The sequence below is a fragment of the Pinus tabuliformis genome, chromosome X (assembly GCF_031772625.1).
Source record: "Pinus tabuliformis cultivar Carrire ecotype Pingquan chromosome X, CPIR1, whole genome shotgun sequence".
NCBI lineage: Eukaryota > Viridiplantae > Streptophyta > Pinopsida > Pinales > Pinaceae > Pinus > Pinus tabuliformis.
The window spans coordinates 1,464,981,672-1,465,000,888 of NC_142308.1; the positions used below are offsets into that span (position 1 = coordinate 1,464,981,672).

Here is a 19,217-nt window from a genome sequence, read left to right on the forward strand (position 1 = left end):
ATACATCAGTTGTAGGTGGTTTAAAGTTGAATGAATCAGTTTCCTAGGTTTTAGAGGCAAGTTGTTCCACTACCTATTTTTGTGTTCCTAGTTTAGATATGGTTGAAACCACCCCTCTTCTCATGGATTCAACCATTGATGGATAGCACAGGTGGTTTGGAGGTCTATATCATGTGTTTTTTCAGTGATTTGTAAAGGTTGGACTTTGGCAAAAGGTTGGACTCTTGTGAATGCTTTGAGCATTATTGTACATTCATCTCTACAGTTTGGCAAGGAAATAGACCAGGGTTTGTAGAATTTTGTGGTATTATTGTGGCAAGGTGATTTAGTATTGTTTTTCCTTGTGTGATTCAAGTTTACATGTGTTTATGTGTGCCATCATCTCTCTCTTTTCAGCTTAACTAGATGAATCAAGTATAAAGGTGGAAATCATTGATGTTGCAGTGCTCTACCTTAGGGTTTATTTGGTTTTACATGTTTCCTACGGTTTGAAGAGGACTCATGACATTTCTATGCCTCTCCAACTCCTCACTAGTATTAAGACTCTCCATTTCACTTAATCCAAAGTACTAAAGAATTTTCTTACCTCGCCCCACAGAAAACTTTGCAAGACTGAGTTCATTCCCTGGACCCAAAACTGCCTTTCACATTTGATCCAGTAAATCAACATAAAACTCAATCAAACTCCTCTGAGCATATACCTAGCCTAAATTAGTCTTTACATTAGTCATCTCAAGCCTCTTTTGCTATATTTTCCTGAGATTGACAAGGAGAGATCCCTCTCCCGACCTGGTAGGGCTAGCTACCAGGTTAAGTGTGGTTTGATGTTACCTACACCTGCCTTTCTCAACCTGAGGTAGATTTAGGCCATAACAAAGAGCTTATTCTTCCTTCCTTCAATGAGAGATTGATCCTTCTTAAGATGGCGAGGTCTTCAATGAAAGCTTGATGTTGTAATCATCGATCTTCTTATTCTTTCCTTGTGTCCTTTTGTAAACGATTCCCCCTAACAAGCAATCCCTTCTTATGTCAACAATATGATCTTCAAGCTACCTTGTCTTTCTTCACCTTAGTTTTGATACCATGTTGGAGAATCTAGTAGGGTAACTATTTAAACCAATTCTCTTTATCCTTAATAATTACTTGTGAAATTTAGTCATCTTAGTATTTTTCTTTATTATATCTTTTCATCAAACAATTATTAAGAGAATAAATAATACAAACAATATACACAAGAAGTAGGCTCCAAGCCAGGGGAAAACCCTCCAAGGGGAAAACCCATAAATAATCTCTTCTCTTCTTATAAAATCCGATCAAATGATAAATCCAAGACCTCAAGACTAAATTCAAGACCTCCTCGAAGCACCAAGTCATCCATATGAAATGTCTCCTCCAAGCAAGACAATATCTACAAAAGTCAACAAAATCAACTCTTTCGACTCCAATCCTAGTCTTGACCTTCTGCTTCAAATTTACAACTTCAGCCCCTTGTAAATAACATAAAACCTAACTTTCTTGCACATGTCAGCCTTCCAAGAAATCCTTCCTCAAGCAAGTCAAGGTCTTCAAAGTCAACAAAAGTCAAACTTGGTAAAATCAAAGTTTCAGCCCTTTATTTCAGACCTGCAACTTCGCGACTGCAATTCTCAGCTTCCTACAACTCGAATATGTGGTTCTTGGCCTCTCGTGACACTTCAAAAACCCTAATTTTGCACATGTGAGAAGAAAAAATCAAATTTTGTCTTCTTCCTTCACTTTGATTTTCTCCTTTCCTTCTAGAATTCTTCGCTCTCCTTTTTCTTGCTTCCTTATTGCAAATCAACTGTGTGTTGATTAAGGTCAGAGTTTCTTCTTCTATATATATGCTTCTCATAAGGTTGAATTAGCCTTCTTCTAGGCCGACTTGTCACTGGCAAGGCCGACTTGTGCTTGGAGGTCTTTTTGACTTTCTAGACGCACAAAAAAAAAAAAAAAAATTCATGTTACAACTTGCACAAATGGGCCTTATACAATTGATATTGACTCTCTTAACTTATGAAAATTATTCTTATGACAGGAAAAACCCTAAAAGCATGAATAACATGCTTAACCTAGATGACCAATCAAAAGAAGCATGAAACCCATGCTTGAAAGTAATAAAAAAAATTATTCTTTTGTTTGTTACATAAGATATACATAATGACATGAGTAAAATGACAATTATGAAGACTAAAACTAGCTACATTTTCGAACACATGCCAATTAAATAGGAAATTATTATCTAGGAAAAAATGCATAAAAATTTATAACCTACATTGTTCAATGCTAAATTAATAGTGGTCAATAGGAAAATCAAATCTCGTAGTATTATTTTGGTAGGAACTAATAAATTGAGATGTGAAGTGAATAAATTATTTACTTTGGGCACAAAGACTTGCAAACATTTTGGTGGGAAGTAACCATTAGTAAGTCTACACATTTGCAATTTTTCTGCTACATAAATATTGAAGAAAACATAAATAATGGTGAGAAATAACTCCATCTTTATTTACACCTTATTCCTATCCAATTTTTATGCAAAGACTTGCTTAAATTATGCTGGGAAGTAACTGATGGTAAATATGTTTTTCACCTGAGTATGAATGATTTTCAAAGATTTTATTTTTTGATGGTTTTCCTCTTAAGCTTAAGAATTAAAAATCACTACACAAATATCTAAAAACTATGCATGAATATTGCAATTATATTCATAAATTATGGCACAAAATATGTGAGACAATTATCAACATGACATTATATTGTGAAAAGGTTGCAATAAGTTTTTCAAGTTGAAAAATATTTTTTTAATAATATTGATAAATAAATATTTAATTTTCAAAGTTAAACATTATAAACTGCATTAGTCAATTGGTCAATGCTAAAATAAATCGATTGCTAGAGACCTAGCTTGGCAAGAACTAATAATACAATCAATCATGCCTTACTTGATTAAGGGATGGGGTTGCTAGAGTATTAAAAGGGTGATGTTTCATCCTTATTATGATTTATTTTTTAAGAATAATGTTTTGAAAAGGATAGGGTTAGGTATCAATTTAACACCTAATGTAACTAATAGATGAAATGACCAATTTTCAAATATTTTTTCAAGTCAATTTTGTTCAAAATCAGGTTGAAGTTTTTTAAAATCACAAGTTTAATGTTATGAAACCAACTCACAAAAATATAGAAAAGAAAGATCAACGCCTTAGAATTCAGCCTCTTCGAGGGTGCAACTTCCTTTACATTACACAAATGAGCAATTCTTGGATGATACAAATGACAAGGCCTCCTTTCTATATATAGGAGTCTAAGGGGCATAATATAATCAGAGCCGACATAAAAATAATAATGTAAGGGCACAACAATAACAATAGTGGGCTTCTATGGGGCAGAATAATAACAATATGGGGACTACATGGGCACAACAATATAATAAGGGGGTTTCACTAATAACAACAAGGGGTTACAGTAGTAGTATAGGGACCTAACATGCCCCTCTCCTTCAAAAAGAATTGTCCTCAACGCTTGAGTAGTTTTGGATGCTTCTGTATAAAAATTTTGTCTTCCCATGTGGAATCTTCATTGGGTAAGTTCTTCCACTTGATGAGATATTTTGAAATTGATCGATTTCGTAGGTGTTTGGTTCTTGTTTCCGTGACTGCTTCAGGTTAAAATATGATTTTTCCTTCCTCGTCCAGTTCTGACAATATTGTCTGAATTGGGAGCTTGTCACCTATAACCTTCTTTAACCATGAAACATGGAAAACTGGGGGCACTCGGGAAGATGCAGGAAGCTCCAATTTGTATGTCATAGTACCAATCTATTGTAATACCTTGTACGGACCATAATACTTTGGTGATAATTTATTATCCTTCTTAGCTTGCTTGAGGGACATTTGTTTTTATGGTTGTAGTCATAGAAATACCTAGTCACCTACATCAAGACTTCTTTCATTGCAATATTGATCTACTTGTTGTTTCATTCAATTCTATGCCAAAGTGAGGTTATCCTTTAAAAGTTGGAGAACTTGTTGTTGATGCTCGATGTGATCTTTCATTCTTGAACCTTTTTCTTCTTGATATGTCCTTTTATCTTGAGAGTTTGAAGAGTGGTAATTCCTACCAATGCATTACAAGATATGGTCAGATTCATTTCTTCTTTCTTGGGGTTGGTTCCTAGTGAGTATCATTTTCTTTTATCGTTTCTTGATCCTTTTCTTCCTAATATTTCACTGCCTAAACCTTCTTCTTCTTGATATGTCCTTCTATCTTGAGAATTTGAAGAGTTGTAATTCTTGCCAATGTAGTACAAGATATGGTCAGATTAATTTCTTCTTTCTCTAGGGTTAGTTCCTCGTGTATATCCTCTTCTTTTAACGTTTCTTGATCCTTTTCTTCCTCCTCTTCACAATCTATGTAAAATAATTTCTTCTCAGCACACTTATGACCTTTAATGTATTTGTTATCACAATTGTAACAAAGCCCCTTTTCTCTTTTTCATTCCAATAATTATGGTGTCAACCTTGTAGGTTGTGGAAGGCTAAGAGAAGCAAAACTTACATCTTTATAGTTGTGAGTGGTAGAATTCCTTGTTGCCATAATTTTTCTTTCCACTTTTCTTGACACACTGTATGCATTCTCCAATGAATCAGGTTCCAAAGGCAAACCTTATGTTGGATGTTATCTTTTAAAGTCCCTATGAAGATATCAACCCTTTGCTTCTCTAGAATAGCATTTACCCTTATATTCAATTTTTGGAAGTCCTCAATATGCTCTGTCATTGAACCCTTTTGTTTGAGATTTATCAATTAGCTAAAGAAGGTGTTTCTCTTTGTATCCTCATAATGTGCTATCATTTCCTTCGTGAAAATTGGCCAGGTGACAAGTGGTTTACAAGAACAAATTCCTCTATACCATAAAAATTGATTTGGTTCTAAGTATCAATATGCAATATGTACCTTTTGTAACAATCGTACATCATGTAGATCGAAACATTGGTCCATTTGTAGTATCCAATTTATCGCATCCTTGTCATCAAACTTCCTCATATCGCTTTTTCTTGATTTTAGGAGCTCGATCTTGAATTTGTTGTATCTCTGAAATTTCAAATATCCAAGGTATGAAATTGCGACCTACAGTAGCCCTCTGCGTCCTCTTTCCAATGCCACCGGTCTGATCGAAATTGGATTCTCCAAGAAAGCGTTATGCCCAATCTCCCAAGATGACCTGATTATATACTTTTTCAATAGAGATAACTTGTATGAAGTGCCATGTGTCATTGTTTCAACCTTCGGACTTGAAACTGATACACAAAAAAGTACAAACCGTCCTCTTTTTATAAATTTTGATTAAATTTCAATTTGATGCTCAGAGAGAAATTTATGACGATTTTCCCAAGGTCACCTGTTTGGGATGTAATTCAAGAGCTTGCAAAAACCCTAAATGTCTTGGACTGTATCACCCAAATATAGCGAACCAAGATCTGAAATTTGGGCCAAAGCATCACCATGATTTTGGATCAAATGGGTTTTAATTTTCAAGTTTGAAACTTCGTAGAAAACTAAGTATAGTGAATATTTCACGATGACCTGTTTGAGATCGAATTTTGTAGCTTGCAAAAACCCTAACTTCCTTAGATCATATCTCTGAAAATACAGCAAGATAAGATCTGAAATTCGTACCCAAGGTTCAGAACGATTTCGGCTCCAATGGGTAGTGAAAAAGTTATAGAGAAAATTCCATGATGACCTGTTTGGAGGAGTGAAACCCTAGAATCCAAAGCTTTGATACCAGAAAACTACATTCCGTCCTCTTTCTGTAAATTCTTACGAAATTTCAATCTGATGCTCAAAAGAAAGTTATGATGATTTCCCCAAGTCACCTGTTTGGGATATAATTCGGGATCTTGCCAAAACCCTAAATTCCTTGGATCATATCTCCAAAAATATAGCAATACAAGACCTAAAATTCGGACTCAACGTTCAAAACAATTTCGACACAAATGGGTTTTTTTTTAGCTTCTGAAACTTTGTAGCAAAAAAGTTAGAGCGAAAATTCCACGATGACCTGTTTGGAGCAGCGAAACCCTAGAATCCAAAGCTCTGATACCAAATGTTATGAAACCAGCTCACAAAAAGATAGAAAAAAAGATCAATGCCTTAGAATTTAGTCTCTTCGAGGGGGAAACCTCCTTTACATTACACAAATGAACAATTCTTGGATGATAAAAATGACAAAACCTCCTTTCTATATATAGGAGTCTAAGGGGCATAATATAATCAGAGTCGACTTAACAATAATAATGTAAGGGCACAACAATAATAATAGTGGGCTTCTATGGGGCACAATAATAACAATATGGGGACTACATGGGCACAACAATATAATCAGGGGGTTGCACTAATAACAATAAGGGGTTACACTAGTAGTATAGGGACCTAACATTTAAGTTGTTTAATCTAGAAATATTGAGTGCCTTAGGAGTTTTTTAAAGTGATGAATTCATTTATGCATTCAAACGTGCATTTTAAACAATAAAAAATCTCAATTTTACTAAAAGTTGTATTGTCATATTTCTGCCAAAAATCCATTTCATCTATTAGTTAGACTACGTCTTACTTTAATAGTAACTAGTGTAACTATATAAATTAAATGACTTTTAAATGCCCATATGCATCAATCCATGATAAACATCAAAACACTTACTTTATTATACATCTCACATTGCTAAAATAAAAAAAAAACATAAAAAACATTATTATTATTATTAGTACTATTATATAAGTTAAACACATATACATTAAAAAAAACGTGTAGCAAGATTCTTAACTATGGAGATTTCTCCCCACTTTACTATGTATGCAAATAGACTTTGTTACCATATCATGGGTCGATACCATGGCTTATTAATACCACATGCCCAAAAAAACCATTACTTATTTCTTGTGACACTTGTTCATAAGTAATCAATTTAAATAAAATGACATAACTACTTTGGAGACAAATCTCAACCTATTATGCAGATGTCTATTTTGGAATAGAGCTTCCATAATTTTAATTTAATTATCAATAATTATTAGGTGGATAGTGTGATTTAAACTCCTTGGAATATTCTAGAATATTCTTAGTAGTGTTCACAAATCAAAGGTTGAGATTTATCTCCAATGTAATAATGTTCATTTTTCTCTTTTAGTTAAATTGGTTAATTAAAAATAATTTCATATGAACAAGTCTAATATGAAACAGATTATGGTATTTTTGGGAATATGGCATTAATAAGCCATGGTATTGGCTCATGATATTGTAACAAACCCTATTTACAATTAAGAATCTTGATTATAATGTAGAAGTGAATGTTATAATTAGACATATTGTTACATGATTTTTTTAGATGTATAAATGCTTAACTTATATATACTAATTTTTTATAATAACAATAATAATAAGTTATATATATACATATATATTCAATTTTAACAACTTGAGATGTATCATGAAATGTTTTGATGCTTATCATGGATTGATGTCTTTCCAAATTTACCAATAATTTAATTGATATATTGCACTAATCATACTAATTATTATATCTACATGTCATTTGAAATAACTTGTTAACCATTAATTATTCTAAAAAGTAAATTCCACTATACTTTTGGATTTGAAATAGTCACTCTATATTCTTAGATTTAAAAAATGAACTCCTATACAATTAAAAATAATATTAAATATTACTCAAAAACTGAAAAATATATACAAACAAATCAATATCTTTTATAATTATCATTACAGTATAATGAATAAAATAACCTATACTTTTAATTAACAGATTACATTAATTATAAAAAGGAAATACCAGACCATTCATTTTACAATTAAATCTCTCATCTTAAAAGAAATGATATATACATAATATTTAAAAAATTATAAATAACATTGAACCATATTGAAATCTCATTCAAACTTTCCAGAGAACACAAGCACATTAATTATAAATTTTAATTGAAAGATTAAAGACATCATTCCATTATAATTTTTAATTAACTGATTAAAGACACAATTGATTATGTAGATAATTGTGTTCAGAGATTTGAAACTTCGTCCTGAAAATACAACACATGGTTAATAACTGCCCAATAAAACAAAGAATAAAATAACAAAATTGCGGTAAAATCAATTAAATGCCTTCATTACCAAAAACTGGCTACCTTGTCATCAAATCTTGGTAGCAAAATTTGACATATTCTGTCGATATGTCCGAGTGGTTAAGGAGACAGACTTGAAATCTGTTGGGCTTCGCCCGCGCAGGTTCGAACCCTGCTGTCGACGTACGTACTTTTATGAGTTGCGTAGGTAATTCAAGCCATTACATTTTGACATTTTTATGCGTTCGGCAGTTAATGTTGTTTAATTATTATATGTTTTGGGAGTTGAATTTATTTAGGTAGAGAAAATTTTGTTTTAAATAGTAATAAGTAAATTTTGAATAATTTTTTTTTTTTATTGAATGTTAAAATTTTAAAACATATAATTGTGTTAGGAGGAGAGTTTGGTTTAGTAGAGATTTAATGTAATGTTTTGTTTAATATTTTTATTCAATCAAATTAAATAAAAAATAAAATAAAACTAATAATTATAATTATCAATAAAATTAAATCAATCTAGATCCATTTTAACTCTGAATTTACCAAGTGGAGAGAGGGCTCAAATCTCTTCAGATGCAAACTTCTTTTAGAGTGAAGAGATTTGACCTCTCAATGCTTGGTAGATCTGAAGTTAAAATGAATCTAAGCTGATAATTAGACAAAACCATTTTAATTTCCTAAAATATAAGGATACACAGAAATATCTAGGTATACTTTGATTTGTCGTGAATCCATTTCTTATGAACCTTATTGTTTTAATTAATGGCAATCCAAATGTCATAATCTTGCAATATATAGTAAGCTCAATAAGTTTATTATCAATGAGGCAATTAAGTTTGTCTCGTGCCTTTTATCAATTCACAATTGCAAGTGTTTTATAGTGAATCATAAAAATATCATTAAGATTCTCCAGGGTCATGTAAATTATGTTTCATGATGAGAGCAATGTTATGTATATATTTTTTACTTTTTTTTTGTCGATCAAAAAAGTTCTATTACTGCATAGAACAAGACTTACCTAGAAACTTTCGCAGGTGCAGAGTTCATCCACCAGGAACACCACTATGTGGCCTAGAGAAGCAGAAAACTCCACTGACTGCCAACCCCCAAATCCCAAATTATGCATCAAGGTTTTCCCCCAAGACTGCCTTGAGCGTCTTGCCTCCTCATTACAATAGCATCTCACAAAAATACCAATGAATCAAGCATGCATAGGTTGGCAAATTGTGCATACTAAACGTCGTTTCCACCACCCTTCCGCTCTCCCATACCACGAAGCCACCAACAATGAAACTAGATGTTTGTCCAAAGATTATATGCCCGAGCCCACTTAACAATGCTTCTAGATGTCCCATGCCAGGTGTCATGGCGAGTCTTTTCAGTGTTGCCGCTTGTCATGAGACGATTTCCCTACAGCACCAATGAGTATCGGTGTTTCCTTGGTCTTCCACCCCCATCGGGGTTATATATTTTTATATTATGTATATTAAATATACACATTTATATTATTGGAAAGGTAATGTTATTTTTAATTGCACTTTATTTATTGAAAGTTTAGTTTAAAAATATTCATTTTTTATTTTTATTTTCCATTTTATTTTGAATTTTTAAATGATTTGGATTGGATCATTATGTTATTTTTCATTTATTTCAATGTTTTTTAGAGTGTAAAAATTGGAGGAATCGACTTGTAGGGTCATTTTTAACAAGCAGCCCTAATTTAAAGAATTGAGATATGAAACCTTTTAGAGTTATTTTGAAGCATCGAACATAATTTTTTGGGGCCAAAATTTGTGTGTTTTAGTGTGAACTCTAGGATGATGAATCACGTTAATTGAAGTTTGTATGTGAAAGCTATACCTCTTGCATTAGAGAACTTTTGAGGTCTAAAATGGGTCTCCTAAGAAAAGTATACAACCATAATAAACTTTATAGGAACCAATAAGATTCAAGATGATGATGTCGACCATGGGGGATGATTCACCATTTTTGGGTAAAAAAATAAAAAGATTAAAAAATAATAAAATAATAAAACTACTTTTTCAACTTGTACTTTTAACTCATCACCCTAAGTTTTTACTCAAATTTAGAGGGGGGTACTCGTTGGATGCAAAATTTAATTCTTCACCAAAGGAGTACCCATGTTGCATACTTTTGATGAACCCTGCTACACGAAAAATGAGAAATACATGAAAAACATGATTGCAATCATGTTTTCTCGTGTATTTTTCATTTTTCATGTAGTAATGACCATCAAAATTATGCAACATGGGTACTCCTTATGAAGAATCAAATTCTACATCCAACAAGTGTTCCTGCTCAAAAATTGAGTAAATCCATAAGGAGATAAGATGAAAATACGAGTTGAAAAAGTAGTTTTTTCTTTTTCCCCCCTAAAATTTGATGATGTTATCTAATCTTGTTTTATTATTTCCACTATTATTTTATAATTTCCTTAGGAGGCCCATTTTAGACCTCAAAATTTCATTAATGCAAATTGACCTACCATGTTGACCACCATGGTATGAGTGGATGCCATGTCAGCCCTAGTTACTCATGCATGAGGGGCTAGCTACATGTAGATTTTGAGGAAGACTCTAGATAGAAGGTTCAAACCCCTAATTCTAGTTGAGGGAGTCAAACCTTACTTGTAACTCTATACTCAAAGACATTTTCAGTGGTGCAAGATTTACATCAAGTGGAGTTTGTATGCAAAAGTTATGCCTTTCACAAGTTAAGCTACCATGTTGACCACCATGGTATGAATGGATGTCATGTTAGTTCCTATTCCTCATGCATATGTGTTGTGGGGAAAAATGCCTATGCAGGACGATCCTATCCACCTAAGGTGTGACAGTGCCTTAGCAACAAACAGAGACAGCTATTCTAGTATTCTTCCTTTATGAATTGAGAATGAAGAGAGACAGATGGACTAACCGGTGTCTTCCGTTTGTCCCTCGATCCGGTTTCTCTTCTCTTTGGGAGTTCCCAGCTACTTGCCTTCTCGCTCGCCCAGCTTCAACAGGTTTCTACAAGATCACAAGAAGAGAACACTACACAAATACATAGATTCATATTCATAACTAGTTCAGGATTAGAAATAAACTAAACATACTAATGCAATCATACATCAAAGATACATCAGTATATAGGAGAAACCAAGATAGCTTTATTGATGAATAACAAGGTTCAGGAAGAGATACAACCCAGAGGGCTCCAATCCAGCATCTCCTTCCCAGCAAATGAAATTCCTATCTTCACCTTCCTTCAAAGCATTAGGCACCCAATGATTCCAATCTCAAACCAACAGCAATTCTTTGCAATAACAAAATTCCAGCCTCTTGATCTCATGGAGGAGAGATCCATATATAGATGTTTGGAGAGAGGATGAGTCAGCTTGAGACCTGACTAGTTTCCTCTCCCTCTGTCAGTTCTTGCTTCCACTTGGAGGTTCTTGCTTCCACTTGGAGATTGAGAACCTCTTACTCATCACTAGTCGAATTCACTGAGGCAAGTGTCATTGAGGAAGATTCTGGAAGCTTCCAGGGTCTTGACACCTTGTTGAATGAACTTTCCATTTGTCAATTCCCGCTCAGCGCACCCTGGTAGTGCTTCTACCTGCGTTGCAGTGCAGGTAGCCAGTGCAGACTTTGCATTTCAGCGCAGACAGCTAGTGGAGCCTCTGAATTGATCCTGGATTGACTTGTTTTCGAGCAGTTTCTGGTCGAGAACTTCTGTGAATTGCTGTGGTTTGTTAGCCTTGTTCCTCTAGGGGTAGGAACAACTTGTTTAGGGACTTTGGATCCCTTAGATTATGGACATTTCATGATTATAGCTGTAAGGCACAAAAATGTCTATAACAATATGGGGCTATCCATGTGTGGAATTTGAAGAAGACTCTAGAAGGTTCAAAATAATAACCCTAGTTGAGGGAGTCAAACCTTACACCTAATTGACTACCGGGATATGTTAAAAACTGAGCCACTAGGAGGAGTAGGGGTTTCATTCATGCTATTGTATTTTATTCCATAGTTCAGCAGAGCAACTGGGAATGGGAATTCAAAGAGAAAAATAGAGGGGGTTAAGGTTTTGTAGCATCCTCACATGCCACAAGTCTTACGTAACTCCATAGAGAGTACCTCTTCTTTCGTACTTGCATTTTCCCATACTAGAGAGAAGAGAGCAGGCCAACCTCACATCCTAGCTAGTTTTTCTCCCATACAGGTTTCCTTAGGGAAAAAAGTGTGTCTATTGTATATGGTGTGTATGCTCTATATTCCTCAACTAATTTACCTGAAGCATAAAAACAATAAATACAAAATTCGAGATCCAAAGGGAATTAATATTCACAGTAAATATTTTTAGTAAATTTATTAGATCTTTCGTGACGAAATATTCCAATGGAACATCCATGGTAGTTTACAAATTGTAATGGTGTCAAAGAAAGCTTCTTTGGGGTATTTTGTGGGAATTTACAAGGATCTAAGAATCAATTTAAGGAGAAAGTTGAAAAACCCTAGCCATGGATGATAAGTCTATTCACAATAACTTATGATTTTGGCAAAATAAATATTTTTGAAGTTGGAACCATAATTTGCTAACATTAGTTGCAATATGTATCTTTGCATGAAAAATTTAACAAGAAATCTTGAACCATTCAAAGAGGATGGAGGCTCTAACTTAAAGATCATATAAGAGGGAAAATTAAGAGATCATGAATACCCAAAAAAGAAGTCAAGGAAAGAATTGGAGAAATAACATTTGATTTCTAGTGGCAATACCATTCATAGTCCCTATTCAAGATGGAAGAAAAACTGGAAACAAAGCCATACCAACATGAGTTCAATGCATTAATACTCAATCAATGGCTACAATAATTAGAAGTTTGTTTTAACATTCACCATCTATATGAAGAACACAATATATCATTTGCTAGACCAAAGTCAAAGGGCCATGCTCCAACTTGGTGGGAAAGCCATATGAAAACACTTGGGTTGGAGGGTGATCTACCAATAACTAGGTGGTAGGACTTCAACATCCACATTAAGTTCCAATTTTAAATTATTGAGTATGTAGAGGACCAATGGATACAGTGGCACTACTTTAGGTAGAAGTAGGGGTAGATTGAGTAGGAAAACACTACTGAGTTAAGTAATGATGACCATCATGTTGGGCATCTCCCAAAGTACCCAGATTTACTCCCCAAGTATTTATAGGGTCTACATAGCCATCTACAAAAAAAAATGATTATTTTCAAGGCAAGTTCAATGGATGAGACATGTGTATAGGTACAATACTGGATATCATAGGCCAAAAGAAAGGGCATCCAAGTGGTTTGAAGCAAAAAGAGAATGAAGAAGCTCCCAAGGAGGGAAATAAGAAGTGGAAAGTGGGGAAGGATAGGAAGATAGTAACCATTACACATCAATGCAAGGAACTTAGCAATCATTGTTACCATTGAAAAATTGAAGGTTACACTGAGGAGCAGTGATGTTAATTGCATCTAGAGTTGAACCTAGAGAGTTGTAATAAGGATGCAAAGAAAAATAATCTTGTTCTCATAGGTTCTAGCAATCAAGTTTAAAGTAACTTTGATTCATATGAGGATATTGTTTACACATCAATATAAAAGGAGGTGAATCTAAATGGCATTCATCACCATGAAAAGAAGGAGATGATCAAACTCTTTCACATTAAGATCCAAGTCAATAAGACCAAGGTAGATCATTTGTTCAACTCAAGTTCATAACATAATATCACAACAGCAGATCTAGTCAACAAATTTAGATTGGAGGTTAGTGATCATCCTATCCCATATACATTGGTATGGGTAAACAAGGATGCATATATCAAGGTAAGAAAATAATGCAACATAAAATTTGTTGTAATTGTTGAATATATTGGTGAAGTGGAATCAGACATTGTACAACTTGATGTATGTGGAGTCATTTTTGGGAGTCTCTACATGTATATGAGAGATGCAATCTTCATGTAGAGAGCCAACTGGTACAACCTCATCAAGGATGAGAAATCCTTCATCATCAATGCACATAAAGGCAAGTCCAAGATTTCACTAGTAAGTGTCAATCAAACCGAAAAGTTGATTAGTTCCAATAAAAAATATTTTTACTTTTCTTCAGAAAAAATCAGTCAGATGATGAGTTAGTAAGAGAAAAGGTATCCTTGGAGGGGTGTACTAAAGAATAGAAACATCAATTGCAAGGGTTGTTATAAGTATATAAAGTAGTGTTCCAAGATCTTAAAGGGATACCACACAAGAGGGAGGCGGAGCATGGAATCCAATTATTGCTACACTCTATAGTGTTAAATATTGGGCTATATAGATAGTTCCTTTTGGAAGCAAATGAAGTGAAGAAGCAATTCCAACAACTATTGGAGCAAGGTGTGATTCCGCCAAGAAACTCACCTTGTGGGTCACCCATCATAATTGTACCAAATAGGATGGGACTTGGTGGATGTGTATTGATTATAGAGAGTTAAACATAATTAACTTCAAAATATTACCCTTTTCCTAGGATTGATGATCTATTAGATTAGTTTGTTATGCAACTAGCTCACAGAAAATATAGATCAACGACTTAAAAATTATCCTCTTCGAGGGGGAAGCCTCCTTTACATTACATAAATGAAAATTCTTGGATGATACAAATGACAAGACCTCCTTGGTATATATAGGAGTCTAAGGGGTCACAAGATAATTAGAGCCTCCATAAAAATAATAATTTAAGGGCACAACAATAACAATAATTTTCTTCTATGGGGCACAATAGTAACAATATGGGGGCTACATAGGCACAACAATAACAATAGTGTTCTTCCATGGGGCACAATAGTAACAATATAGGGGCTACATGGGCACAAAAATAACAACAGGGGGCTACACTAACAATAACAATAAGGGGGCTACACTAGTATTATAGGGACCTTACATGCCCCTATCCCTCAAAAAAGTGTTTTCCTCAATGCTTGAGTAGTTATGGATGTTTCTGTATAAAATTGTCATCCTCCCATGTGGAATCTTCAGCAGGTAAGTTTTTCCACTTAATGAGATACTCTTAATTGATCGATTCCATAGTTGTCAAGTTCTTGTTTCCTTGACTGTTTCAGGCTCTAATATGATTTTTCCTTCTTCATCAAGTTCTAGAAATATTGTTTGAATTGGAAGCTTGACACCTATAACCTTTGTTATGAATGAAGCATGGAAAACTAGGTGTACTTAGGAAGATGCAGGTAGCTCCAATTTGTATGCCATAATACCAATATTTTGCAACACCTTGTAAGGACCATTGTACTTAGGTGATAATTTATTATCCTTCTTAGCATGCTTGAGGGACATTTGTTTATATGGTTGTAGCCGTAAAAATACCCAATCTCCTACATCAAAAAATCTTTCACTATGATGCTGATCTACCTATTGTTTCATTCGATTTTGTGCCAGAGTGAGGCTATCCTTTAAGAGTTGGAGCTTGTTGTTGATGCTCGATGTGATATTCCATTTCTTAAACCTTATAATTTTCTCTTAAAGATGATGTGATGGATGGTGGATGATATCCATAAAGTGCCATAAATGGTGTCATTTTTGTTGTAGTATGGAAGGAAGTGTTATACGATCATTCAACCAGAGGTAACCACTTGACCCATTGTGTTTGTTTTATCAGATAAAAAGAAACATAAATATCCTTCCAAACATTTGTTCACTATATCTATTTTCCCGTCAGATTGAGGATGATAAGATTAGCTATGAGCTAATTGAGTACCAGGGCAAGAAAATAATTCCTTCCAAAAATTTCCAATGAAAATGGGGTCTCCATCACTTACAATAATCGTTGGTTTCCATGTATCTTTTGAATTATTTCCATAAATGTAGTAGCAATTGAACTGGCTTTAAAAGGATTATATAATGCACAAAAGTGTGTATCCTTGGTAAGTCTATCAAATACCACCATGATGACACTCTTTCCTTCAGACTTGGATAAACCTATGATCAAATCCATTGAGACCTCCTCCCAACACTGAATTAGAATGGATAAAGGTTGTAACAAACTCAAGATCTTAATTATTGTTGATTTTTAAGTAGCTTGGGAGGTACTCCAAGCCCTAGAGTTTAGGGTGTGGAGGGTGAAGCACCAAAAGAGTCACTTATGGGCTTGGAACCTAAGGTTGGGGTTTTGTGCCCAAAGGTGTTGGGAAAAAACCATGATACATATGGGAATGAGAAAATTTGAGGTGATAGAGGATGGCATGGCGAATCCAACGCTTCGAAAATCACTCAAATTGGAGCTCTAGAACATGAGATATGAATTTTTGAATGAAATTATGGGTTAATATGGCACCAAATGGGGGTTGACTTGACAATTTGAAGTGCCACAAGTCATGTTTTAACACCACATGGATTTATATATATATATATATATATATATATATATATATATATATATATATATATATATATATATATATATATATATATATATAGATAAGTGATGTTGGAGGTCACTTCACATCCATCCAAGAGCATCATCTCATATGAAATCTATCTCATAGAAGAAGACAAGCTCATAAGGAGGAGGACAGAGTTGATTAGGTGAATTTTAAGGTGAGTTTTCACCTGTGAGGGGACTGAGCTTCTATAGAAGGACAACCATTGTTTGAATACAAATATAGGCATGAATTGGGTGGAGAAAATGTCCCTTTAGATCCTATTTCTAAGCGGAAAAGGCAGCCACAATTTTGGGAAGAAAAGAGGAGCTTTACATGTGGTTAAGGAGAGGTTTGTCTCTTGTACATAGACTATAGTTTGAGAAGTGAAGGAGAGTAGGCTGCAAGCCATACTCTACCCTAAAATAGAGCTCTGTATGGGTGGTTTTGGGGATGTTTATTAGCCCAAGGAACATCAAGTATGACAGGGAGATAAAAGAACCTAAGACGCAATTGCAGAGAGGCTAAGGTGGGAGATTAGGAGGGTTGACATGGAGTTCACGTGTGCCCTAAGCGGACCACTAACTCATAGTAGTGTTCATCCCAGCAAGGTATGTGTTGATTGATAAATTCATGTTGAAGTTGATGCTAGTTTGGATAGTGCCCAAGTGTGGACAAGTTGCAGGCTGTGGGAATCAATTAGAAACATTTACTTGGAGGGTTAGAAGCCTTTACTAGGAGAAGATATTATAGTGAGTTGATTGGGAATCATTGTACTGGTGGAGGCAAGCATGTTGATGACCCAAAGTATCCCTTGACAAGAATTCATAAAGTGACATTGACATTTGAAGGTTGGGTGAAGGTTGAAGCCTAATGTGCAACACTTCGATGGAAAATAGTGACTGCTAGATTCGCATATTGAAGCTTAGGTGTCAGCTAGCCTAAAAGGGCATATTGGATCAGGCCATTTTCATTATAGCATAAGCGACTTGCAACAATGATAGGTGGAAACCCTCTTGGAGACTCTATGTGTTGTCTCTTGATGGAGAAAGGGGCAATTAGAGAGTTGAACGAAAGCGAAGGAATGGAAGGATGAGATACAACATAAAGTTTGCAACGTCATTTTCATTGTATCTTGTATCCATTGTATGGGATCCCTAGACTATTGTATTACTCAGTTGGTTTAATATAATGAAGATTGGCTTGTTGTACATATTTGTACAATATTTTGTAAAAAGTGGTCTATACTTGTGCATGTGTGATTTACTTCTTTTTATTGTTCCATTGTGCAAAGTAGTTCTATTGAGATTCTTGGTTTGGTAGCATCAAAGATTCTAAGATATATCCTAGTCCCAAGATTGTAGAAATTCAAAATGGTACCAGAGGGTGTCTAAGCCACTTTGGAATATAGTGAATCAGATTGTGCACAATGAAGTACAACTTAAGAGGAGTTGGTCACATTGTAGGTGAAGGGATCATTACAATGTCGAAGTTGCAAGCTGGTCTTCGATATGAGGACAGGTTGGAGGCACTGTCCAACTATAGTCCATGGAAGGAAATGATCAAGTTGGTATTGCATGTCAAAAAATTTTGGGAATTCGATGAGAAAGCCATCAAGAAGCCAACTAACCCAAAGGAGCTGGAAGTGTATGAGGATTTGGATACAATGGTGAGATTGATCATCCTTGATGGTGTGAAGGATCCCGTAATACATCATTTTTCTAGGAAGATCATTGCACATGAGATGTGGATGGCTCTTCAGAATATGTTCCAAAATAAGAACGAGAACCAGGTACTGGTATTGGAGGGTAAGTTGAAGTCCACCAACATGATGGAGGGTGAAGGAGTGACATCGTATCCGAAGAGATTATCTCAGGCCAAAGATGAGCTTGCTACTGTTGGTGTGACTATTTTAGAGAATGATATGGTGAGGATCGCCTTAAAAGTGTTCACTAAGGAATGTAAGTCCTTCATCAAATGAATCATTGCTAGAGAGAAGTTTCTAGACTGGAATCAACTATGGGACGACTTCATTTAGTAGGGGTTGCAAGATGAGGATCTTCATTCGAAGATGAGGATCTTCATTCGAAGATGAGGGCTTCAAATGATCAAGTGGCACTTGTAACATGAATGAAGGGTAAACAGAAGAATTACTTGATTAAATTCAAGTGTTTCAACTATGGTGAGATGGGTCGTTTTTCATTGAGATGCTCAATGAAGAACAAGGGAGATGTCGAGAAGAATAAAGGGATGCAGGTCACCAATGTTGCCACTTCTATTGAGATAGATGCTCTCACCAGGAGATTAGAGGAGGAGGAATTTGCTAAAATATCATTTCTTGTAGGGTATTATTGATGAGGATGGATGGTACATGGACAGTGGTGCGTTGAAAGAAATGACAGGGTCATAGGAGGTTTTTGAGACTCTAGCTTAATGGGACTTGAAGTTTCACATGGTGTTGAGCGACAAGAGTCTGAAGGAGATATGAGGATCAAGAGTTGTGCCATTCAAGATGGAGACATGATAGATGATGCAGGTCCATGGTGTACTATTTGTACAAGGACTCATATATAGTGTGATATTTGTCTTGATGATCAATAAGAACGAGTTTTAGGTCTT

General features: G+C 34.7%; 1 non-coding gene across 1 annotated transcript; it reads left to right on the forward strand.

The window, feature by feature from the left end:
• The first annotated feature begins 8,261 nt into the window (after window positions 1–8,261).
• TRNAS-UGA (transfer RNA serine (anticodon UGA)) lies at window positions 8,262–8,343 on the forward strand. The gene has a single exon. It is a non-coding gene; the product is annotated as a tRNA-Ser (tRNA).
• Window positions 8,344–19,217: the final 10,874 nt, after the last annotated feature.